The following is an 11,164-nucleotide window of genomic DNA, read 5'->3' as shown; positions in this document are numbered from 1 at the left end:
AATATGGACATAAACTTTACAAAACATCATAAATATCCCTAATGAGATTTCAGCTCCTACTTGTGGGTTTCTCATTGGTGGCTGAGTACTCTGTCTTCATGTGTTTGTGAGTTCTGATTAATTGGGTGAGTACGTGTGTATATATTAGATGGAAGAACTAGGGCTGGGGGTTTGAAAAACTTGATAAATTAATCATCAATAATTTTCCCAGTGTAGAGTGTCTGTCTGGAAGATTCCTAAATGGATAAACTAATTTTGCAAATTCAATTTGGCAAATATTCTGTGATATCATTACAAGAGAGTGAATATACCTTTGCAGACCCCACAGGAGGTGAATGTGAAATCTCGGCTGTTCTGCTGACTAGGATATTCACAGTGTTGGGTTGTTATTGTTTTAATAGACTTAGTTCCAGAAAGCCAAAGAATATAAGGATATGCAGCATCACCTGGTTAATTAAAAGCTATAGTTTACACCCCTAATTGTTTCTCAAATTATTCTGTTTTTAATGGAAAGGGCAGAAAATGTAGGTGCTAGGAGATGAGTTTTCCAAATTAGTCATCAAGTTTCAAATCAAGAGTGAGAACTTAGCCTATTCCCTTCTTTTTTTTTTTTTGGTACGCGGACCTACTCACTGTTGTGGCCTCTCCCGTTGCGGAGCATGGGCTCCGGATGCCCAGGCTCAGTGGCCATGGCTCACGGGTCCAGTCGCTCCACGGCATGTGGGATCTTCCTGGACCGGGGCACGAACCCGTGTCCCCTGCATCGGCAGGCGGACTCTCAACCACTGACCCACCAGGGAAGCCCCTGGCCTATTCCCTTCTGAAAATAATGATCTTACCTTAGCTCTAAAGTCCTTAGATTAAGGGCTTCATTTGTATGAAAAACCCAAATCTATGTACTGATTTTCCCAAATTATATGATCAACTCTAAAAAAAAAAATAGACATGCAATATATGAGATAGACACTTCTATAAACTTTAACATTGCCTGATTATTGATAGGTTCTGACAGAAAGTTACACGATTTCCATTTAAATCATATTTTCATTGTAGTTAAAATTATCTTTTACAGCTTATGTCTTAAGCTCATTAGGTTCTTATCTAGTTATGTCAAAGACATTTTCCCTCAATTAATCTTGATACTTGCATGTATGAAAGACTTAGTTATTAAGTTAATTCCAATATTTGTAAAATCAAGATTTACTTTATTAATTTCTTTTGAGTAATTCCTTTTACTAAGGTGAATGTATTTCCTTATCATTTATTGTCTTAGAAATGTTAAAAATTATTAAAGTCTGCTTGTTATAAAAAAGTAAAAGAGGGCTTCCCTGGTGGCGCAGTGGTTGAGAGTCCGCCTGCTGATGCAGGGGACACGGGTTCGTGCCCCGGTCTGGGAAGATCCCACATGCCGCGGAGCGGCTGGGCCCGTGAGCCATGGCTGCTGAGCCTGCGCATCCGGAGCCTGTGCTCCGCCAACAGGAGAGGCCACAACAGTGAGAGGCCCGCGTACCGCAAAAAAAAAAAAAAAAAAGTAAAAGAACCAGTGAGTTGCTACATGTATAATCAGCTACATATGAAGAAGCAACTGACCTTGATTATCTATTCGTATTGTTATAAGTTGGGATCATGATAATAAAATGTTGAAACACATATTAACAGTTCTGCTGACTGGGAATATGAGTGATGCTTTGTTTTCCTGTAGACTGCTAAGTATTAACATTGCCATTTACGTTGTATGCACATCTTATCTAAGTTTGGGATTCTGAGGACCATAACTTCAATTTCGACCATCCCAAATATTCTGCAGATGACATTCATGAACATAGTATATTTCTGATAGTTTCTCCAAATTTATTTTTGTGTCATGTTCAAATTTTTACCTTTTCATAAGGCTTATAGTTTTTCAAACATCCCTGTTTTCCCATTATACACTGTTAGCAATTTGTAAAAACTTGACACAAATTTTGCTTTATAATTCCATACTCTGACTATTTCTTATTCAAGGTAAGTGAAATATAGTAGATGGGGCAAACACATTTAATCTGTACGCAGCAAGATTGTTAATTTCCTTCCTAAGTGATCAATTGATCGAGCGGTGCCAACAATTTAAAACTCCAGGCTTGTGGAAGAAAGGTGCAAAATTACTTTTAGTTTTTAAAGTGGAAACTATTTAAAGAGAACAAACTCTGATGCATTGCAGATTCAGACAGACCTGGGGTGGTACTACAGATGGGGAGCAGAAGAGGCTTTGTGCCCGCCCTTACAGAGCAGTCAATCAAGGTGGGCAAGGTACACTTATAAGACATTACTGTAAGTGTTATAAGATCAGTTTTAAAAGACTGCGAACTGGTCAAATCAAGGGTGACTGTCGGGGAAAGTTCTGGAGGAAAAGTCCTCTGAGCTCCATTTTGAAGGGTTGGCGGTCAGTGCAGAAAAGGTGAGTGAAACTGTAGACAGAGTCTGAGGCAGAGTAAAGAGAAGCTGAGGGCGCTCTCCTAGTCGTGGTCCAGTAATCTATTACTGCATTATAAATCTTCCCAAAACTTAGTGCCGTGAAACAACAGCAAGTATTTCATCATCTCTCATAGTTTCTGTGGGTCAGGAATTTGGCCAGGGTTTGGCTGAGAGCTTCTGGCATGGGTCATTCATGCATTTGCAGTAAGAAACCTGTGGAAGGGAAACTGCCAGGCTGGATCAGCTGGGGCTTGCCTGGCGCCAGCTCATCCTCTTCATGCAACCTCAGAGCAGCTCCCTGTACTCTCTCCGCATGGTCTAGGTTTGGCTTCCTCATAGTAGCCATGTGGCAGTTGGACTGCTTGCTTACAAGCAGCCTTCAGCATGAGTGTTCCAATGAGTCAGGTGAAAGTTGCCTTGGAAGTTCTAGCCTTGGAAGTCATGCAGTGCACCTTCCTGTGGTTTAACAAAGAAAGACACAGACTTATCCAGGTTCCAGAGGAAGTTATCAGGCTTCACCCTGATGGGGAAATGGTAGTGCTTTAGAAGAGTGTTGTGATATGAGGCATATTGCTGCGGCCAGCTCTGGCAAGTAAAATCTGCTACTCTCTGCCCTCAGGCCACAGTTCTTATCGTTCTCACGTACAAAATATATTCACCTTCACTTAAGGATACTCCCGCAAAGTCTCATCCCCTTAGGACATCACTCTTCAGATGTAGCAATCTATAGCAAGTCCATGTACAGCTGAATCTTTTCAAGTGTGGTTCAGGAGTAGGCTGATCACTACAGGCACTCCTGTGCAAAACAGGGAATGGATGGGAGACTTAACAATCATCCCCGTGCAGTTCTAAAATCCATGGAGACTTACAATCATCCCCGTGTAGTTCTAAAATCCATCTGAGGACATTTTGCAGGTTCTTCGATTAAGGTTCAATCCTACTCTCTGGGAGTTATTTTCCATGGCTCTTGGCTCTGCATTCTCAGCACTAGGTACTACCTTCTGAGTCCTCTTACCTTTTCCATAGAAAGGGGCCTGTGTTTGCAACTGAGTAGCTTCCTCAGCCTGCTTTCTGGTCATAAAAGTTTGAGTCCAGAAATCTTTTTCCTGTTTTATTGTCTCTGTCCCTTGGAGTCCAAGTTGGCAGTGCTTCCCCCAAAACATTTCTCTTAAAAACTTTGTGGGTAACTGTTCATCAACAGAGGAATGGATAAAGAAGATGTGGTACATGTATACAATGGAATATTACTCAGCCATAAAAAGGAATGAAATTGGGTCATTTGTAGGGACATGGATGGACCTAGAGACTGTCATACAGAGTGAAGTAAGTCAGAAAGAGAAAACAAGTATTGTATATTAATGCATATGTGTGGAATCTGAAAAAATTGATATAGACGATCTTATTTACAAAGCAGAAATAGAGACACAGACATAGAGGACAAACATATGGATACCAAGGGGGGGTGGGCTGAATTGGGAAATTGGGATTGACATATATACACTATTGATATGATATATAAAATAGATAACTAATGAGAACCTACGGTATAGCTTAGGGAACTCTACTCAGCGCTCTCTGGTGACCTAAATGGGAAGGAAATCCAAAAAAGAGGGGATATAGGTATACAGTAGAAACTAACGCAATATTGTAAAGTAACTATACTCCAATAAAAATTTTTTAAAAGTTATAAACTTTGTGGGTTATCTATGAATCATATTTGGGTTTACTTCATTAGAGACATAGCATAAATCTCTTTGAGATAAGCCCTTCCCTAATTGAGCTCTTTGCTGAGGGACAATGTCCTCAAGATTTTTAGAATATCTACTGTTTAATGAACTGAAGCTGTGCAGTTCACCCTTAAAATTCTTAGGGGGGCCTATTGTCTGTCTGAAAGCATCTATGAATCACTGCCTTAGATTCCAGTGAGGTCTTAATGAAATATTTGATTGTTCCACTCTAGGTTTGATCATTTGCTAAGGGCTCATTTTTACTTTGAAATCTCTTTGATTTCTGAGAGAAAAAAAAAAAAACTGAGTTCTTTACATTTCCTCTAAATTCCATTCAGAATTGAATAATTGTTCTTTAATTTATAATCTCTTCTGTCTCATTTTATGCTTGGCAGAAAGGATAAAACAGGTGGCACTTTCGTGATTCTGTCTGGGAATTTGCTTAGCTAGATGATAGAGTTTGTGAAATATATTTTCTATATGTTCCTTGCTACCTCAGTTAACAGTGTTGTCAAATTGTCTACCAGTATAGAATGAGGGTCTCCTTTCTTCCAGCTTCCAAAAATATTTTCCTTTAAGCCCTTAGTGACAGTTTCATTGAGGCTTATTTTAGGCTTCAATAGTCATCTCCTCAAGGCTCTTCTAGTGTCTGCCTGCCATCCTTTCTCAAAGGTTTAGTTTTTTGTTGCAACAATAACCCACTTTCAGATACCAAAATTTGTTCTTGTTATCTATAACCGCATAAAATAACTTACCCCAAAACTTCACAGCTTCTTATTGTTGTGGCTTTAAATAATAACAATAATTTTTCTTGCATGGTTTCTGTGTTTATAAATTTGGGAAAGGCTAGACTGCGTGGCACTGGCTTTGAATCTCATTGAGCGTCTTCACAACATGGTGGCCTCTGGACAGGAGAACTGTTTATGTGGCTCTAGTTGCAGTGTCCTACCAACCACGATATAAGTAGTACCTCTGTTTCTGATCTAGTCTTGGAAATCACACAGCAATATTACTGATTAGAAGTGAAAGGGCATTAGACTACACTTCTTGTTGAGGAAGTGGCGTGTTTCTAGGAGAAAATATGGAACAGGACATAGTTTGCAATCATCCTTGGAAAATACAATCTGTAACAAGTCAATTATGAAGTTTTCTTTAGAATTTGAATGTGATGGGGTGCAGTAGGAGTTGGAAAGAGGCCTAGAAAAAGTACTGTGGGGAATGTAATAGAGAGACAGAAATGAAGTAGAGGACTGCAGAGAGGGCCCAGCAGAGAGAGAGTTAGAGTTTTCAAGTACACTAGGGCGACCCATTATAGGTAGTAGCATGACACTTACCTGCAAAAGTAAATTAAACCATGTGATCTATTTTCAAACGAGAAAATGGTAGAAGACACGTAAAGAGAGAAGGGGATTGTTATGCATTTAGGCTAACCAGAACCCAGCCACTGGGCATAAAATTACAAAGGAGGAAGTGATTCTGCAGGGCACCATCTCAATTTTCTCTGCTATAAACCAATTTAAGCCTTCTCTCTTTTTGCATGGTTCTGTGCTTGTCTAAAGTAGAAAGTGTCTTCACAGGCAAAGATGTAGAATAGTGTAGGGAACTATTAAGCTACTTTGATTATTGTTGATTGTGGCCTCCCTAGAATGGTTAATTCATGACCAAATACGTTTTTTGATTCCCTCATCCTCTATACCTGCTTTTTGGTGCGTGCTGCCATTAGCATATATTTACAACAAAGCACTGAAAATTGCTTTTTTCTTATGGAGCATAGGACAGTGGTAGAGTTAACTTATTAACAAAGGTAAAAATCCAAGTTGTACCTCTATTTTCCTTCATCTGATGGTTAGAGAAATAAAAGACTGTAACAGTCTTCAATTTCTATTTTTGTAAGGACTTGTGAACATGTCTTAATCTTTTAGAGGACTTGTCCTCCTTATAAATAGAAAATTCTATAAACTGAATTCCTGTGGACCTGATGAATATACAGCCAAAAATTGATTTGCCTGACTGCTGTGCACTGAACTGGATATCCTGCTTTGATTTAATTGTGTGTGTTTCAGATTTTCTTGTTGTTTTCACGCTCTTCTATTAGTTTGAAGGGAAGATATTATATAATATAAGTCAATAGGAAAGTTACAGATCAATATGAATAAAGGTAAATGTGGCCATTTTCTCTCTGCATCTACATATGTGCTATAGCTAAATTAACCATAAAAAGGCTTCTAGTTAAAGTCACTTCCCTGCATTTGCCTCAGTTGACGTAGGTCAATATTGTACATAAAATCTTTATAATGATATCATTATTGAAACAAACAAAATTCTTTGAACTAAAACATTGGAGATTTGTATGGAAGGTTCCATTTTAATTGTTCATGCAAATCTCCATTATTTGTTTTGACTCTTGAAATTTTGGTTCAGGCTTTTTTTGCCCCAGTATAGAAACTGCTGCTGAATTTTCTTGCCTGGACTGTATAATTTCTATTAAGAAAATCAAATTGCTGACATTATGTGTTATGCTTAATATTCCAAATTGAAAGCTGTATTATAGTGAAAATTAATTATCTGTTTTATGCTTTGCTGTCTATCCTCGGTTTCTTCTTTTCAAATGAAATGAGATAAGACTCTCCTTATAGGCTTCAAGTTTCCATCACAGCTCAGGACTGAAGAGTGAAAATGAATAATCATTCACTTCAAATGAAAGTTGTTTTATCTCCCGATCTTTAATCATCTTAATCTTGCAATATGATGATAAAATTTGCCCATGGACTAGGATTTATAAAGTTTATCATACTTGCTGTTCACTCTGCTCTGAGCACCAGAGCATTTCAGAACAAATTAACACAGTCTACTAAACATACTCAACGTAGTATCTTAGATTGTTTTTTTGTACTGGCACACAGGAGATGAAATACTGAATAAATAACAATGTTTAGCTACTCGAATTCCAGTTAATATTTAGCTTGGAGTGGTGGTTAAAATCCAGTGAATGAAACAGGTATCCCAGGAGAATTCCATGCTGGCCGTGACATAGCCATATTCAAAACACTTTGGGTTTCCAGGACCTAAGAAACACAGTTTAAGCCTTTAGCCAGGCTAAGATCTTCAGAACGTTTACATACTTGGAGACCCCACACCTTTTATCTATGGGCTCACTGACCCCCATCTGGAAGGCCTTTTCTCTCTATCTTTGTTGACCTCAAAACTAAAGTCTCTAAACCTGAGAAATGAGGATTTTCACCCCCACCCCCAAGTAGTTCCCAACCCCCAGTTCTTATTCCTTCGTGATATAGCTTCTTCCTCCTCTTGCTGCTTTTCTACTTGGTAACATCGTAATGTCTCTGGGGCCCAGTTTTCTATTAGTACCAGCCTCATTCTACTTATGAGCAAGTGTGAATTTATAGCTGGGGAGTAGAGTAGGGGGTCAGTGAATGGAAAATCATTAATAAGAAACATCAAGGTAAGGAGGATTCTGGGTGAATCATCCAGATAAGATTCCTGCTGAAGATAATAAGACAGGGTTATCAGACATCAGCTGGGGGTGGTGGGGGATGAGGATCCTGAGCAGATATCAAGGATGATTAGATATGGAGGATGGGGAACTACACTAATTTAGCAGGGTTCTTGCTAAAACTGGACTCTACAAAGAAGTCCTAGGAGAAAGTTCCAAAGCTTGATCAAAGTTTAGTCAAGCAAAGAATCTTGGTTAGTCTTTATTTGGCCTCATCCATTTCTCAAACTCAGTGTTGGAGAGGAAAGAATTTGTTGGCATCCAAACTTATTTCTGTCTTTCTCATGCTGACCGCCTCAGCCTTGCTGCCCACCTGGGACACGGTGGATACTGATCTTGGGTGGCCTCAGCCAGCAAGCAGCTTGAGACAGGATCTCAATTCCACGACCAGAGATTGAAGCCAGGCTACAGCAGTGAGAGCACTGAATCCTAGCCACTAGACCATGAAGGCCAGTGGCTAGTGACAAGGCCCTGGCTTGTCTGCTTTGCAGAAAGGAATTTCAAGAAAGAGGCAGAAAGCAGTGAAACAAGCAAAGTGTTTGTTAGGAGGAAAAACGGTACATGTGAATAGGCACACATGGGTGGGTTCATAGAGAGAGATGAAATTTTGTGGTAGTTTAAATCACTTATACAGGGCATTTCTTCCAGGTTTCCTCTGGCCAACCATCTTGCTTTGCTTGGCTCTGAGTCTGTATTTGGTTTAACTAGGGTCCTCTCCTGTGTGTGTGCACATCTATTAGCCAAGATGGATTCCAGCACAGAGGCCTGTGGGAAGGTTGATATTACTTACGATGGGGTGGCACCCCCCCCCTCCCTTTTTGGCCTCTGAGGAGCCTTTCTGCTCATTTGTAGTCAGGAAGGCCTCCTTGAACTCAAGAATGAGAAATATGTGGTTCCTTTATCTTTTACCTGGGCAGGACTCAGCTCCTTCCTGCCCCTGCCATTATCTTTATCTTGGAGTATCTGTCCACAGGGGACAGACCTCAGCTACTCAGCCTGGGGCCCGTATATCTCCTGCCTCAATATGACCTGACACACTGAAAGAAAGAACAGCTGAGTGGACGTCAGAGATCATAAAGATAACAGAGGGTGCCCCATTCCGCAGTACCATCCAAAAAGGTAGTGTGCCCTGCCTGGGCCAGAACTGTGTGGAGGCAGCGCAGCCAGGAATCCTGCTCAGAAGATGCCCAAGAGAAGACTGAAATAATCATAGATGCCACCAGAAATTTTGGTTTTCAAAATATGCTGAGGATAGGAAATGCTTGAGCGCTATCACGGTCCAGCTGAGAAACTGTATTGATAACTGATTCTGCTTCATACAATGGATTTATCTTTCTGCTAAATTGACTGTCTTGCAAATGATCTGTAACCTTTTGGTATCCTTTCAGTAAATATCAGGGATCAGTAAGCAATCAAACAACCGACCTAATAGTGTGGTCTGGAAACCAGCCACTGAAAGCAAGATGTCTGGAATCAATGAACAGATCATTATGGCTGTGCTGGTGCTGAGAGGAAATTTTTTCCTTTACCATCTTATGTTCCAGTGGTTGAGGACCTTTGAATTAACTGATAATAAACAGATTAACATGAGAAAATTCAAGATTTATTTAAAGGGGCAACCAGGAGTTTCTCAGTAATGAGTAACTCCTTAAATAGCCAGAAGCAAAGATTTGTATACCAATTTAACAAGAAAGGAGAATTTTAAGCTTGGTAGGAAAGCATGGAACGTCCTGTGAGCTTTTTTATGCTAATGGCAACAGGCAATGTGCCTTCTATAACAGCTGAATTCTCAGGAAACTCCCTGAAGGGGGGTTAATGGCAGCTGTATTTTCAGGAGGCTCTGCTTTCGTCAGATAAAGGAAGTTCAGATTAGATTTCTTTCTGCTCAAATATTTTCACTTTAAAATAATCTTTACACCCATGGGGGCTTCCTTGGTGGCGCAGTGGTTGAGAGTCCGCCTGCCGATGCAGGGGACACGGGTTTGTGCCCCGGTCCGGGAAGATCCCACATGCCGCGGAGTGGCTGGGTGCGTGAGCCATGGCCGCTGAGCCTGCGGGTCCGGAGCCTGTGCTCCACAACGGGAGAGGCCACAGCAGTGAGAGGCCCGCGTACCGCAAAAAAAAAAAACAAACAAAAAAAACTTTACACCCATACTATGATCCCTTCATTTGCTAAATTCAACATATTCATCCAATGCTTACTGTGTGCAAATCACCATGCAGTTTCAGAGAGAATTGCTAGTTGAGTAAATGTAATGTAATGCTGGCTTTTGCAGCATTCCTTTTCCCAAGAGGGCTCAGGCAAATATTCCAAGCAAGCTGGGGAGAATCCTGTAATTTATGTATTCAAAAATATCTGATGAGGACTTCCTAAGTACCAGGCACTGCTCTAGGCACTGAGGGAGGAGCCATGAACAAGTCAGATGGAAGTCCTGGTTTTGTGGGTTTGCAGAGACTGAATACCCAGGATGCTATGACAAGACAGGGGCAGAGACTGTGAGGACCATGGACAAGCCATCAAAGAGGGGCTCTACCTGAAAGTCTATGGAGACTTCAGGAAATGGTGAGAGGACAGAGATGCTGGATGTAGAAATCTTTAACACAGTGCTTTTATAACAGCCCCCAAATTGCATTTTTGTAACTGAAAGTGGGGTCCAACTGCTCGTAGCTCAAAAGCTATTAAAGAGGCAAGGTTGGTGGAAAGGAAAATTTGCTTTATTTTGGGTGCTGGCAACTGGGGGCGGGGGAGAGGGAGGATTTCGGTCCAAAGGCTGACTCACCCCCCATTGACAACCAGTGGGTAATAGCTTTTATAAGTGAAGGGAGGGGGCTACATGTAGAAACAGCACAGTCAGCTCTAACAGTCATCTTTTTTCTTTTTAATTAATTAATCAATTTATTTTTGGCTGCGTTGGGTCTTTGTTGCTGCGCGGGCTTTCTCTATTTGCAGCGAGCAGGGGCTATTCGTTGCTGTGTGCAGGCTTCTCATTGCAGTGGCTTCTCTTGTTGCGGAGCATGGGCTCTAGGCATGTGGACTTCAGTAGTTGTGGCGTATGGGCTCAGTAGTTGTGGCTCGCAGGCTCTAGAGTGCAGGCTCAGGAGTTGTGTCTCACAGGCTTAGTTGCTCCGTGGCATGTGGGATCTTCCTGGACCAGGGATCGAATCTTTGTCCCCTGCATTGGCAGGTGGATTCTTAACCACTGTGCCACCAGGAATGTCCTCTAACAGTCATCTTGAAATTGGTCATGCGGTGGTCTGATCAGCATCATCTTGATTAATATGGTTAATCTTCAGTTCCAGGGTCAGTTTCTTCCCATTTCCTTTGGAATTGTGGCAGCTTATGTCATGGCTACAGTCTGGTCATCATGTAGTTAACTTCTTCCACCTGGTGAGAGTTTCAGTATCTATAGGACAGCTCACAGGCTCACAGGTTATGGCTCAGAATATTATCTATAACCCTTGAGAAGGAACT

The sequence above is a fragment of the Delphinapterus leucas genome, chromosome 6 (genome assembly GCF_059928025.1).
Source record: "Delphinapterus leucas isolate spDelLeu-1000000601 "Yukka" chromosome 6, BTC_Dleu_Yukka2, whole genome shotgun sequence".
Lineage (NCBI taxonomy): Eukaryota > Metazoa > Chordata > Mammalia > Artiodactyla > Monodontidae > Delphinapterus > Delphinapterus leucas.
The sequence above is the reverse complement of the archived record's forward strand: the minus strand, read 5'-3'. Positions refer to the sequence as shown.